The 15,655-nt window shown below is 43.4% G+C and overlaps 1 long non-coding RNA gene across 1 annotated transcript in view; it reads left to right on the top strand.

Moving 5' to 3' along the window:
• The window catches only part of LOC126195376 (uncharacterized), a 2,074,073-nt gene that overhangs the window by 1,411,099 nt on the left and 647,319 nt on the right, over positions 1-15,655 (top strand). The window lies entirely within an intron of this gene.

Below are 15,655 nucleotides of genomic sequence, written 5' to 3'. Positions count from 1 at the left end.
AATACTGGCTCTTCAGAGTCTAAGTTCACACTGCTTATTACAGACTCAGTTCCCATACTCAACATTCGTATCGAAGAGATCCGAGGTCAGGACCAGTGTTTGACAAGTAGCGACAAGCAGCAATCGCATTCACAGTCCTAATCTGGTTAGTAGTTACATCCAAGAATTTCTGCTGCCGAGTCACGAAGCAGTAAACCGTTGGGCGAATGGCGGTCGTCTCAGACTAGCTGCAGGATATTAACGGATGGCGCTAGTAGTAACTACAGTCCAGCCACTGAAAGAACGTCACTGACAGCGGGCTTCCATGTTGCCAACATTACCACGTATCTGTTTGTTCGTACGCAGTGTCGGTCGTTCCTCTGCGAATATCACTCATTAAAATTTTAGAACCCTTGCAGTGCCGTGCTACTAAAGCGGGGAGAAACGCTAATAACCTTGGAGGATCGAAACATGCTGTCTGACTACCTAAAATCTAAGAGTTTGGGAATGTATGTGGTAATGTGAAGATAAAGTAAAGATTACACGTATGTAGCCAACCACGTTGATGCAGTATTTATCGACTTCGAAAAGATCGTTGATTTGTACCTCACTAACATTTGTCAAAAAAGTATGAATATTCACTTGATACTACACTAACATTTGCCGACAAAAGTATGATTACCGTATGGGGGTATCAAACAAAACGTTTGACTGGTTTGAGAAATACGTAATGGGCTTGACGCAAATATTATCTAGGATGATGAGCCACCGACTGAAGCAGTTCCAGGCGTATCCTGCGGAAGTTTGTTGGAGCTGTTATTGTTAATTTTACAGGCAATATTAATGTCAACATCAAGTTTTTCGTAGATGATGCAATCATTTGCAGTGAAGGACGGAGAGAAAAGAGCTGCAGAAGTAGTAGGTCTCATCTTTATAAGACTTCAAGTAATGCAAAGATTCGCATCTCGCTTTAAATGAACAAAAATAAAAAATAGTACCGTTCATGAAACGAAAAATCGAAGTATGCTACGACTATAATATCAATGATTCACATTTAGGCTCAGTTAACTCAAAAATGTTCAAATGTGTGTGAAATCTTATGGGACTTAACTGCTAAGGTCATCAGTTCCTAAGCTTACACATTACTTAACCTAAATTATCCTAAGGACAAACACACACACCTATGCCCGAGGGAGTATTCGAATCTCCGCCGGAACCAGCCGCACAATCTGTGACTGCAGCGCCTGAGACCGCTCGGCTAATCCCGCGCGGCCTCAGATAATTCATAAAAAAATCTGCGTGTAATAATTTATACAGATATATGTGGCATTTATCAAACAGGGTGAAACATTCTTCATCTGTACCAAATCTGACTTATTTAAGACTGACATTCTGCCAAGTAGAGAAAATTCACGAGAAGTGAATTATTATAACCTTTCTAATGCTGTCTATTGCCGCATTTATTTTTAGAGTGATAACCAGTTCCGATCTTTACTGAACGCTTTCAGATCCATCGTTCTTGTAGAGCAACCCGTCACGTTAACTTCAGATACCCTCATAAATGAATTCCTAACACTTAACATTTGCATTCGATGTTTGCCAATTCCTCTTTTTCAGAAGTTATTTTCTTCGTATTGACAGTCTGCATTTTATGTTCTCTGTATGTCGGACATCGTCAGCTATTCTCTTCTCTGCCCAAGTAGCTAAACTCATCTGCTACATTTTAACGCCTGACTTAATTCAACTACATTATAAATTCTATACAACTGATCTGCCAAGTCCTCTGCCGTCTCTGACAGTATTAAAATGTCATCTGCAAACCTGAAGATATTTCTTTTCTCTGAATATTAAATCCCTCACAAATTTTTCCTTAGTTTCCTTTACTGGTTAGTCAACGTACAGACTGAATTAAATTCGGGATAGGCTACCAGCTAGTCTCGTTCCCTTGTCAACTATTGTTTCCTTTTCATGTCCTTCAACCCTTTCAAATGGAATTTGGTTTCTGTAGAACTATTCACTCCTTGTATTTTACCCTGTAACCTTCAGAATTACAGGGAGTGTGTTCCAGAAAAGTTCCTAAAAGCTTTCCTTAAATTTACAAATGCTGTAAAGGTAATTACATGTGGACGATTATTACTCACCAGGAAAACTCGGCAAGTGCCACAAAATGATTTACAGGAAGCTTCGTTCAGTGGAACACAAGTCAAAATGAGCGATTACGTGTCTCGGGTTATTCGTACATATTCGATTGTTTCTGAGAAAATGACGATCAAAGTTTATAGGCCCGTTTATTGACGAACTACGTCAAACGAAGGGGTGGCACAATCGTTAAGTCGTGGCTTCACTCTTCCGTGCACCGTTTTCGAAAACTATTATTTTTTGTTTTTATGTATTTTTCGATGTCCTTTGAAGATTACTACACCAACATTTTCCAGTGTGTATTTAAATAACGTTGTCCTTATTCGTCTACTAATTATATGTCTGATGACGAATTTAAAAAAAAAATACAATAAATAAACGGAAAAAAGTTCTTTGAAATTATTTTTGGTGAAATTTCTGTAGTGTATCTTCATTCATAATCAATTGCAAGCGCCAGTGTTCGGAAAAGTGATCCGATACGCGTGGCTTGTCACATATTATTACAAACGAATAAAATCTTCAGCATTGTTAGCGAAGTTTCTTTCCCGAGTGATATTAGCACGAAGAAATGTGTCGTGTGTTCAACCTGCTTCCGCGTACTTCTTGGTGCGTACAGAATTTCTGTGTTTCGAATCTTTCTATGGGGATGAACAATATCTTCCTAAATGTAAAATTTAAGAATTCATATAAAAATGCAATATGAGAGCTTAAAACATAGTAACCTCTGAAAATACCATACATACAAACGCTACACAGTAAATGTATGACGGTCCCGGCGGAGGTTCGAGTCGTCCCTCGGGCATGGGTGTGTGTGTTTGTCCTTAGGGTAATTTAGGTTAAGTAGTGTGTAAGCTTAGGGACTGATGACGTTAGCAGTTAAGTCCCATATGATTTCACACACAGAAATCAATGGCACTTATTGTGAAACCCGGGTGAAATTTTACAATTAATACAACCCACTTGTATCCTCTGACTTGATAATAAACATTCGTGTAGTAACCTTCTAAAGACATGGTTAGTTAAATGAAAAACATAAAGTAAAATAGGATAAATGAAAACAACAATTGGGTTTCGAATACGTGACGCGAAAGTAAGAGATGAAGAGATCAAGACGCCAGACAACGTGCCCTAAAACACTTCTGAAGTACGTCGAAAATTTTGACTGTCGTTTTGTTTAAACAAACACACGCGTTCGCCTATTTTGACTCCTCTTTCACTGATCGAAGTTCCTCGGAAATCACAGTATGGCACTTGCTGTCTTCCCTCGTGAGCTCTCGAGCAAACAACTACTCCCTGTTTCGAACACCTTGCTGCAACAAATAATACAGGACTTGGTTGTTCTCTAAAGCCCGCAACATTGCACTAGCAGTATCTTCAGATCTAATTTGTATAGAGTTATCCTGGTCTTCCTCTATTCTGGGGATAACAATGCGATTCGTAACGAAGTCATCTCATATGGATATGTACCGTCCGATGTCACGATAATTTGAGTTTCATCGTCCGACATGCTACCTACCGGCGAGAAATCATGGCTTACTTTTATAGTATTATCTCTGTCTTTAACGTTATGCTACATCAGAATAAGGACGAAACGTAATTCTCAACCTTTCAAAGGCAGTCGTCGATTGAATGATTTACAATAGTTGAACATGTTTTTCAGGATTTCACTCTGAATATTTCAGTGGCTGTCAGTAAGAGTCAAAAAGTTTTCATCCTCGAAAATGATGTAGCGTATGCTATACAACTCGACAGATTAGAGAAAAAATGGATAGGTCGAGGTGGGTGTGATATGTCTCTTTCACACTGCGACACTGCGTTACAGTCTGGTTAAATAAAATTGTTCCATGAAAAAGTCAACAATATTCATAACACAAATTGTGATCCAACCACAGCTCAAGCCAACTTATAGTTCTAACCAATTAAAACGATACGCCTCCATGACTTCTCACAAAATACACGAACGCAAGTAATGACAATTTCAAGAAAAGCACCCTAATGAAACAATATGCTTAAAACTCATGACTTCTATTCCCCTATTATCCTGCACAGAAAATATTGCCGTCACATTTTTACATAGAAAATACAACCATCAGCATTTATCAACCCTTAAATGAATGTTACGCAGTATGGCTCATAAACTGTGATGTAACTGACCCTTGATTAAATACAGCAAACCAGGAAGACCGGAGCCACCGTGCTAATAAACTCTTGAGATAATCTACTTGCCTTAGGTTTTCTGAACCACGGCCGGAGCTTTCCTGGATAATAGCGATGGCAACCCAGTACTTGGACGCTTCCAGCAAGGTGTACCTCCATTCCTTAACACAAGGGGTCACTTGATGGTAGTAGCCGTTGACGATACGGATCAAGGAAACAGGCACGTCTAGGGCGTGAATAATTTTGGTGAAAGGAATGGCAAGGAAACGGGATGGGAAAGAGAAAGGAAGGAAATACTACAGAGAAGATGAACTTCTTTGCCTAGATCCCAAACAACAACTTTTATTCTCGATAACTGGCAACTGCATTGCCCAATGGATACACCGGTTCGAGTGAGATCACCGAAGTTAAGTGCTGTCGGGCGTGGTCGGCACTTGGATGAGTGACCATCCAGTCCGCCTTGCACTGTTGCCATTTTTCGGGATGCACTCAGCCTCGTGATGCCAATTGAGGAGCTACTCGACCGAACAGTATCGGCTTCGGTGACGAATATCATCATAACGACCGGGAGAGCGGTGTGCTGACCCCACGCCCCTCCTATCCTCATCCTCGACTGAGGATGTCACGGCGGTCGGATGGTCTCGGTAAGCCACTCGTGGCCTGAAGACGGAGTGCTTATTCTCGATAACTGGTTTCGGTAATGAATGTAACCATCTTCAGATCGTGACGGACAGGTTACTGTATATTTCTTAAAATTGTTGTGGATATGCAATAACCTGTCCATCGAGGTCTGAGGATGGTAACACTGTGAGGATGGTAACACTGACTACTGAAACAGCTAAGGAAATAATGACATCCAGCCGCACAGGGGATTGCGGGACTGGAACCTTGGTGCTCTCTTCTCTACAACGGTTGCCTTGACCGCCTCGGCCATCTGGACACGCTTTCCGTGAGACCCAGAGTCCCACCGCACAGCAATGACCCTGCTCGTCAACCTTCCTTGTGAACCATTCTATCTGTTACTGAAAACGGAATCAAAATCTCTACAGCACTAGTCACAAACCTTCATACACAGAAAAATGAGGTGGGAGACATTAATTTATAACACGAATGAATAATACTGTTGTACATACTGTCATATCTTCGGCATACTACTGGAAATAATCTTTATTGCTTTCCTGCATTTTCATGTGACTTCCTTCTGCCATAGAATCATTTTAAATACGATCCCTGTCCTGTCTCTTTTATCTAGCGACTCCCCTTTTGATAGTAATTCATGGATGAAAAATTTATCTGCGTTTATGTGTGTGTTTTGTGTGTGTGTGTGTGTGTGTGTGTGTGTGTGTGTGTGTGTGTGAGAGAGAGAGAGAGAGATAAGGATGAGATCATTACAGTGGAAGACAGTGAGAAATAGTGAGAGCTTGAGAATGTTAGTGAGAGAGTAGGAAACATAATAATATCCGAGAGAGTGAATGAGTGGGAGATTGTGTTGAAAACCAAAATAGTTAAAAAGAGCTTCAGGCAGGTGAGAGTTAATGTGGGGAGAGAAAAATAAGAAGGATGAAGTTGTCATAGAGAAGAGAGTGAGAGAGATAGTAGAGAAAGGAAAGGGGCCAGAGAGAGTCAAGGGAATGAATAGCGAGAGTGAGTAATGGTGCGAGCGACAAGGTTGGGATAGGAGATGGAGGAGGATAAGAAAGTAGGTCAGTTTCCTCCTGAGGTAATTTGTGTACCTTTCCTACAGTGTCACATGTTTTAGTAGAGCGTCCTTCTACAGTGGGCATAATTTATGAATGATGCAGTTCATGGGTTTCTAATATGGGTGATTTTATCATTGCTTGTAATTCACTAACGAAAGAAATTGTGATTTAGCATGTGTTTATGTTTCTCTCTCTCTCTCTCTGTGTGTGTGTGTGTGTGTGTGTGTGTGTGTGTGTGTGTGTGTTTGTGTGTGTGTGTGTGTGTGTGTGTGTGTGTGTGTGTTCGTGTGGGTGGGTGAGTGGGTGGGTTAGGGTCGGTGGGTGGGTGGTTCAAATGGCTCTGAGCACTATGGGACTTAACATCAATGGTCATCAGTCCCACCCGGGCGTGGGAAGCGAGAACGCTACCGCACGACCACGAGATGCGGGCGGTGGGTGGGTGAATGAGGGAATGGCTGTTGGGAGCGAGGGAGAGAGTGAACTGAAGTGTAGGAGAGATTGTGAGTGGGAAATTTAGGGAGCGAGTGGATTTAGGAGAGATTTAAGGTAGGTGTATGAATATGGCTAAAGAACAATTTGGAGCCGTGAGAGGGAGGAAAGAGACAGTGGGAGAGGGAATGGGGAAGTGAAGACTTGAAGGAAGACGGGAGAGAAAAAGTGAAGAGAGTGAATAGAGGAGAGGAAGAAAATGGTTTAATGGAGAGAAAGGGAAGAGGAAATTTTAACATGTAAGAAATTGTTGGAGGCAATATGTCAGGGTAGGGGTGACTGAGAATATCAGGCAGTGAGGAGTGAAACAGAGAGGGATAAGAGTATGAAGCATAGGAGAGACAAAGAGACATTGAGAGAAGAGGTAGAGAGATGTATAGAGTGAGTGATAGAGGGAGGTAGAGAGAGAGAGAGAGAGAGAGAGAGAGAGAGAGATGGAGATGTCAGAGAGCGGCGGGCTGGCTGCATTGTCGCGTTTTGCAAAGTGAACTGGCGGCGACCGGCGCGCAATATCGGCTGCATCGGCTGCCGGCGGCGGCCACCGTACGCCGCGGCCCACTGTGTTTGTTCCGCAAACACGCCGCCCACTAACGACCCCGGCCGCCGGTCGCGGCGCTCGCGTCGCCCGCGGGAAGGCCGCATTCCTGCCCGCTGTGGTGGGCCGCAAACACACTCGACACACCGTGCGCTCCGTTAACGACATCCGAGTACTCCTGAGAAGGCTTCTAACGTACTCTTAACATAGTATGTAGTGCCATCCCGGGTCAAATGAACGCAGTTTTCAAAAGATCATGCCAACCATTCTTGTATTTAGGGGGGAGGCGAACCGTTCCACCGCACAGGGCGGCAATTTTGGGGACGGTAAAACCATTCATTTTAATATGGCTCTAAAAGAATCAATTAAACAAGATGAAACTTTTACATAAACGGAGTGGTGTGAGAAAAGGAAACACACGTCATTCGTAAAATCTGGTGTCTTACTGGAAATTACCTACGGTATTATGAGACAGATGACACATGAAACACTGAAGTTCGTCACTTTGACTTTCAAAAAAGCAAAGCTTCCTAGTGGCACTGTTGGCGACTAAATCTCGATACCGAGCACTTACACAACACTTGAAGTGTACCCACATCCCGTAGTTCATACAAGTTATAAAAACGGGTGTACATATGTATGTATGTATGTATGTAAGCTGCACCTCTCACCTTACATGCTAGATACACATATAATTTACTGTCTGGAGAAAAATCACTGTGGGCGTAAGAAACACGTACGTAAAGGGTGAGGGTAGGGATGGAGAACCAGTGTAGCCCACTACGCAAGAATACCATTAATTTAGTCATACAGTGGTTCAGAATGAGAGCATTTAGAAACTTGCAACGCAGTTTACACATAATTTGGAACCTTCAAAAAACTTTTTATTGATGACGACCCCCACAAAATGATGCGTACTACATTCTCGCTGTTCATGCAGTAAAACTTACGCGTGAAACGTGACGTTTTTAACTTATGACTTCTTTACTCCCTAACTGTATTTTCGATACATTTTGCAGACAGTATTCCCATATACAACTGAATGTACCAGAAAAATTGTACGACAGTTAGTTCGGAATATATTACGTCAAATACTAAGATGCTTGAAAAACTGCCTCATCTTGCATGGCTTTTACTTCTCTACTACTAACTCTGTTCGCAGGAAGTATCCACATATGCCGCTGAATTTACCTAGAGGAATATGGTATTGTACGACACAAAGTTCAAAAGATATGACGTCATAAACACTGAGATGCGTGACAAACTGCCGCATCGTATATGACGTTTTAATTTATTACTTATTTTATTGATAACCCTATTCATAACACATTTTGCATACAATATGAATGATATAATTTTGCAAGTATGCACACCACTGAATGTACCTGCAAAACTATGTCATTGTACAGCATATCGTTCAGGAGTACGACGTCGTAAAACGAAACTGTGGGCAAAATTCGCTAAACATACAGATGGATTATGTCTACAAATACGAGTGGCATTTTTTAAATACAAGGTGACACAGAAAAACGGGAACATTTCCACAACACAATAAAACTAGAAGTCATGAAGGAAAGAAATTGTATTCATAGTAATTGAAACCTTACAATTTTGCCATTTACGAAACAGCGGTGGCATTTATAGTTTTTAAAAAATTACGTCCTTTACATGCCGTCCCCCCGTACGAATACATTCGTGAAATCTGCTGTTGAGATTCCTCATTGACTGCTGCAACATCTCAGCTATGAATTGCATCCATAATTCTATGTTTTAGTTTATCCAGGGTTCTTTGTCGAGTCGTGTAGACTTTGCTCTTGAGGTGGCCCCACAAAAGAAACATCTCGAACGCATGGATCTGGCGATCTAGGGTGCCAGGGAATTTACCAAATCGTGATATCACACAGTTGCAAAATACTTCTCGCACATGTGCCGTTGATTGCTGTGCAGTGTGTGATGTCGCTCCGTCCTTTTGAAACCAGGCTTCTTGAACATTTGGAAAGTTGTTCAATGCAGGTGTAACGAAAGTTCGCAACATCTCCACGTAACGATCGGCATTGGCAGTTATTGTGATTCCCTGTTCATTTGCGAAGAAATATGGTCCGATAATTTCATGTGATGAAACACTACACCATACTGTCACTTTACTAGCATGTAAAGGGCGCTCAGGAACGTCATTAGGATTTCTGTTCGCCCAGTAACGGTAGTTCTGTTTATTCACATAACCTGTGAGATGAAAATGTGCCTCATCAGACATCCTCAACTTGTTTAGAAATTCAACGTCATTGTTTATTTTTGTTATCGTATGTTGACAGAATCCTAATCATAACCGGCAATCGTTGTCCTTCTATTATTGTACCATCTGTAGTTTATACGGCTGAAATTTTAAATCAAGATGAATAGATCCGCGAATACCCTCCCGGGACATTCCACCCATTGCTGCTCGCTTACGAATTGAATGTCGTGGGCTCCGTAATATAGACTCGCGTACACCATCAATGTTCGCTGGAGAACGCACACTTCATGATCGTCCTGTTGGTTTCTTCTTGAGGGCAGATCCAGTCTCTTCAAATTTATTAATCCAGCATTTTACCGCGTGTTTCGACGGAACGGCATCATGACGTAGTATATTATAAAATCGTCGAAACTCCTTCTGTGCCGCTACCAAACTATCATTGTTTTTATAAAACATTTTTATGGCTAACGCACTCTGTTGTCCGTTCCACTGATCCATGATTACTGAAATGGCGGACTGTATACTCGCTAACTGTCACGAACGAGTAGTGCTGCCACTGCTCATTTCAAACATTCCCGTTATTCTGTGTCGCCCTGTATGCGTGAAAGATATCTGACATGTGCATATGCGGGCAAGATTGTTAGTAAAAAGCACAACCTAAATACCTGGAACGATTTCAGTCAAGTTTGGTATTCATATTTGTTACAATTAATACTGTAGTTGAGCTGTGCGCGGCTCACGGTCATGCCGTTTATTGCTCGACATCTTGTATTAATGGTTCTGTCGCCTATTTCGTATTCAATTTTTTTTTTTTGCGTCACTAAGTTGCTAGTTCGCTTGCCCGTGAGTGGCAGCAGCAGCGCTTATCGGTAAGTGCACTGTCGTACTATCTCTGGAGCCACCGTTAGTATTTCCGGATCGTCTGTCGGGAGTTCAGTCGGGGGACGGAGCAACAGTCGGGATGCACCGCCGGCGAGGTGCGGACAGCCAGTAATCGTCTACCGCTGGCGACACACATGTACTGTCGGGCGGAAGGAGACTGGACGGGGAACGGCTGTTGGTTGGTCGTTCGGTCGGTCGTCTCATCGGGCGACGTGTGTTTGGTCCTTTGACCATTTCTGGGCCCCGTCAGCTCGTTATCTTGCTGGAAGTGTGTCGGTTCCTTCCTTGTGCAGAGATGTCTGGTTGACAAGTGATCCCTCTGCATGGTTGGTTCCGAGCCAGTGTGCCCGGTTCGCCATGTCCCCGAGTTCCGAACAGACATAGAGTTGAGTCGGGTTGGAGCTGCACTTAGCCCCAGACAGCCAAGACTCGCCTGACCATTGCCGACACTCATAACTTGAGTGGGGATGACCTTGGTTGGTCGTTCAGTCAATCGTCTCATCAGACGACGTGTATTTGGTCGCCGACTGCTTAAGGAAACTCTCTATGGGTGTGACTTGTCATTTCTCCTCGTTGTTCCATGGTGGTTGGTTTTAGGATTGCCGGAGTCCTTGGTGCAAGTGTTTACCTGGAACTGTGTATGTCTTCTGTGATTTCCACTGGCCAGATGAATGCTGTCTGTGTACTGGAGTAGGCAGTTAGTCGGTTGCGCTGGAGCAGCACCGAGCGAGGTGGCGCAGTGGTTAGCACACTGGACTCGCATTCGGGAGGACGACGGTTCAATCCCGTCTCCGGCCATCCTGATTTAGGTTTTCCGTGATTTCCCTAAATCGCTTCAGGCAAATGCCTGGATGGTTCCTTTGAAAGGGCACGGCCGATTTCCTTCCCCATCCTTCCCTCACCCGAGCTTGCGCTCCGTCTCTAATGACCTCGTTGTCGGCGGGACGTTAAACACTAATCTCCTCCTCCTGGAGCAGCGTTGAAGTCTCCGCGGCGTGAGGTCAGGCCGGGGCCGCTGGTGGCATGCACGTGCGGTCGGACTTGTGAGGCGCTAGCTGCGAGAGCTGCAAAGTTCGTGGCCCACCGAACCTACATACTGGAGTTGAGTAATCAGTGAACCTCTTATGAAAACTCAACTGCTGTGGCATCTCTTCGTTGATTGCTGGTTGTTGCTTCCTGTGCTGTTACTGCAAGCGTGATGGCAACGTGATGGTGTGCTGGAGTAGGCAAAATTTTGCAGCCGTCTTCCTGTATGATGTTTAACCTTTGAAATGATTATAATTTATTAGTGAAGTGCACCAGCGGTATCTTCTGCCTTGTGGCCGTTAACCTTCCGGTTACCTGCCCTGGTCGTTGCCGTTGTTTTCTGGCAGTGTGTTTTCCTCGCCATGTTGATGCTGTCTGGCATAGCGTTTAGTCTGATAGCTTCATGTTGTTCTCCCTTTTTCTTTGAGTGGTTGTTGTGCCTTGACTGTGTTTAGACGCCAATTATTAAGACATAGTGCTGCTGAGATCCTTGCGCTCGCTGACATTTTGGTTGTCGTGTCGTTGTTCGGGTGGAAGGGAAATGATTAGGTTGTTGGTTGGTTCTTCAGACGTCCCTAGGTCGTGTTGCCACCCGATTATTTAGTGTTCCGCTTGGCTGCCTGTCCCACCTAAACTGTTGTCAGGGTTTCCTCCCCAGGCCGACCCTTGGAACACTTCTGAGCACCACTGTTATGTTGTTTGTGATTTTCCTGTGCCAGGCCTTCAGCCATGTATTAATTTTGTCTGTTCTATATTCAGTATATGACCTTCTGCTGAACCTTACGTAAAGTATTTTAAGATGAGGCCTTCATCCGTGCTTTATTTAAATTTCTTGTTTACTCTGTATTTAGGCCTTCAGCCGCGTTTGTTTTAAAGTTTGTGGCTTTCTGCCGTAATGTGTAAATTCCTTTCTGTAAGGTTTCTCTTTAATTATCTTGAATTCTTAAAATGGCCTTCAGCTGTACTGTGTAAATGCTTATCTTAAGGTTTGTCTTTATTTTGAATAATTGTTTGGGACTTAAGCCATTAAGATATTTCAAGTTTCCTTAAGATGGTTTTCTGTTGTATTGTGTAAGTGCTTGTCTTTAAGGGTTCCCTTTTATTATGTTGAAATATTATTGGGCTTTCAACAGAGGAATTAATTCAAATTTTCCTTAATATGGCTTTTAGCAGAAACTGGTAAATGATTTCCTTTCTTGATCTGAAATATTATTCAGGCGTTAGCCGAGAAGATATTTTAATTTTACTTAAGTAAGGCCTTGAGACGTCTTTCTAAATTCTTGTGCCTTAAAAGGAAAATTTAAGGATATTTTAATTTCACGTAAGTAAGGCCTTCAGTCGTTTCTCTAAATGCTTATCCTTTAAAAGGAATTATTTAAACCTTATCACTGAGAAGTTACTTCGGCCCTCAGCCGTGAATTGATCCTTGTTGTTTTAAAGAGGAAACTGTGCATTGTGTTTTCGAGGAATAAAGTTCTGTGTTCTTGTGTAACTAACAGTAACTAATCGTGGCCCCTTTCCACAACCTCATCCGCTCTGTCCTGCGAAACCAGATTTCAGTAGTAAATGTCTGAAGATGGCATTGTAAGCCGAAAGCCGGTTGACACAGTAAAAGTGATATTGTAGAACAAAACCAAAGTAGAGTTTTATTTATTAATACTGCAGGGATTAGAACATCCAGTCTCCTATTGGCTTTGAGTATCATAATGTGGAGAGACAAGGGGAGATAAGGAGATGGACAGACAGCAAGGGGGATGGAGGAAGTACGCACAGATAGCAGGAGGAAGAGATAGAGAAAGAGAGGGGTGCGGGAAACACAAAGAAAGGTGAGGGTATGGATGGAGGGAAGGGAGATGAGGATATGGACACCGAAAGGAAAGGGATGGAGATAAACAAGAAGAGGGGGAAGGAGGAGATAGGCAGAGAGAGGGGCAGGAAGAGATGGACGGAGAGAGGGGGTGTGGAAGAGGAGGTGGACAGAAGAGAGGTTGACGGAGAGAGTGATGGGGAAGGACGAGATGGAGTAATAGAAGATTGGGATAAACATACACCTGGGCAACGCCAGGCACTCAGCTAGCACATAAACCAAGAATGATTCAATATGAATTGCCCATCATATACGATGGTTGGAATTAAAATAGTGGCAACTATTTATTCACAACCAGTACAAAAGAGATGCATGTTTGCACCTGTTACTGTCCTTCAAAGTAGTCACCAGCGTTCTGTAGAACCCACTGCCAGGGAAATGGAAGGCGTAGTATACTGTTAGCAGAGCCTGTTCTGTTGATGGTGTGAATGGAGCAGTCTACTGCCCGTCGGATCTCTCTAGCAGTTTTTAAGCGAATTCCACGAAGTGGTTCCTTCATCTTCGGAATCAAATCAAAGTCACAAGTACTTAAGTCCAGGGAGTACGGTGGATGGTACAGTACTTTCCAGTCCCATCGACCGAACAAAGCAGCCACAGTTTGCGCTGTATAAGCCCGCGCATTGTCGTGCAAAATGATGGGTGGTTTGCGCAGTAAGTGTCGCCGCTTCTTTCGCAAAACTGGTCGCAGGTGATGCTCCAAAAACGAACAGTAATACTGGCACTGACGGTCTGCCGTGGAGGAACGTAATGCGTTAGGATAACACCATCACAGTCGTACACGGGAATCACCATAACTTTTGCCATACTGGACCTCTGACGCACATTCGACTTTCGCGGCGACCCATAACGACACCATTCGTTGGACTGGCGTTTCAGTTTTGGCTCGTACAATGTGGTCCATATCTCATCCAGTGTTACGATACAGTGTAAGAAAGCCTCTCCTTCGCAGTCATAGCGCTCCAAGTGCGTCTGAGCTGCGTCGTAACGCATCCATTTCTGCATTACCGTCATGTGGAACCTGATGTGTCGGCAGCTGGGCCAACACCTTGTAGATAGAGGTGGCTTAAAAAGGCACGCGAGACTAACGCAGACGGGCGTGAAGTACTGGAACAGGATACGTAATTAATGCTATGAAGAAAAGTACGTAGTTTCTCATATACTTATCTTTAATTTCTTCTTGTACATCTCTATGGTGAACACAAGTGAGACTCTAATTACAATCACTGTAAGGCTAATGGCGCCTTGTTAGTTCGTAGCCATTAACTTAGCTGAAGGCTATTCTGTCTCTCGGCTAATGAGAGAGAAAGGCTTCGTACGTCTAGTCGCTAGCTCTGTCGTCCGTACAACTGGGCTGAGTTCGAGGCAGTCTCTCGAGACCTGCCTTGTGGTGGCGCTAGGTTTGCGATCACACAGTGGCGACACGCGGGTCCGACATGTACTACGGGACCGCGGCCGATTTAAGCTACCACCTAGGACGTGTGGTGTCTGGCTGTGACACCACAGAACCCATCGTGATGCAATTTCTTGCATGCCCAGGATGCGAAGCACAGTCGTATGCACTAATCCGGTTTCGTGGGCAAACTCACGAATCGTATCGCGTCAATCACTGTCCACTAACGCGGCAACAGAGACGCTAGGACGACCTGCCCAATGCATGTCTGCCACAGTTTGCCGACCTTCGTGGAAGGCTTTTACCCAACGTGCCACTGTTCTGTACGGCAATGCCGATTCCCCGCACGCCTCTTGAAGACCTTGACGACACTGTCGTGCTGTACGACCTATGGCACATTCAATTTTGATCTAATTCTATTGTTCCTGTTTCGAAAACATAGTGACACCGTTACGCTACACCGCTCGCTCACAAGTGACTGTGTTTCCCTTGATTGTACGCACGCCGGTGACGTGGGACGGGCGAGCCCATTTGTTCGGAGGCAAGGTAGGTATGTCAACTACATGTGCTATCAGCGACAATAGTAGATTCCATTGCATAGTGTCTCCATAGCAGTGTTGCCACTGTTTAAGTTCCAACCCCCGTACAATTGTCTTTTGAATCCAAAAATCGTCACTAAGTGACGTTTACACGTGGAAAGATCATAACATCCTTCTCCCATCATTCCCTCTCCTTTGTTTCTTCCATTAATAACATTTACGCTGCTCTTCTTCTAGCCACACACCTGTAAATTCATTTTTCCCCTTTGTCTGTAACTTCGTTTAAGTCTGCCCTCTTTCCGCTTCCTTTCTCGGTGTTGAAGCCGTAATCAATAGAAATCAGATTAATCCATTATTTAGCATTGTACCTCGTTCGGGTTTCAAATATTTTGTTTATTTCTACAAAAGTAATGAAACTTTTAGTGTCTATTGTTGACGTGAAGGATGAAATAAGTGCTGTAATGCCTGCAGTTTAAAAGAGAAGTAATTTTTCTCTAATTAGATTATTTTAGGAACTATAGTCTATTGATTTGTCTATTTTCTCTCTTCGTACGTGGCTGCACTGTGTGTCTAATGGTAATTTCTGTACAACAATTAATTGTGAGTTAGTTTTCTTGGTGTGTTTGTTACGAACGTACGGATGTCCATGTAACATTCAGTATATTTCAGATTTCCTGAAGTAAGTGCAATACAATATATGTTATGCATCCCAGTCATGG

This window comes from Schistocerca nitens, chromosome 7 (assembly GCF_023898315.1).
Source record: "Schistocerca nitens isolate TAMUIC-IGC-003100 chromosome 7, iqSchNite1.1, whole genome shotgun sequence".
Classification (NCBI taxonomy): domain Eukaryota; kingdom Metazoa; phylum Arthropoda; class Insecta; order Orthoptera; family Acrididae; genus Schistocerca; species Schistocerca nitens.
Note: the sequence above shows the minus strand (reverse complement) of the source record. Positions and strands in the feature narration are given on the sequence as shown.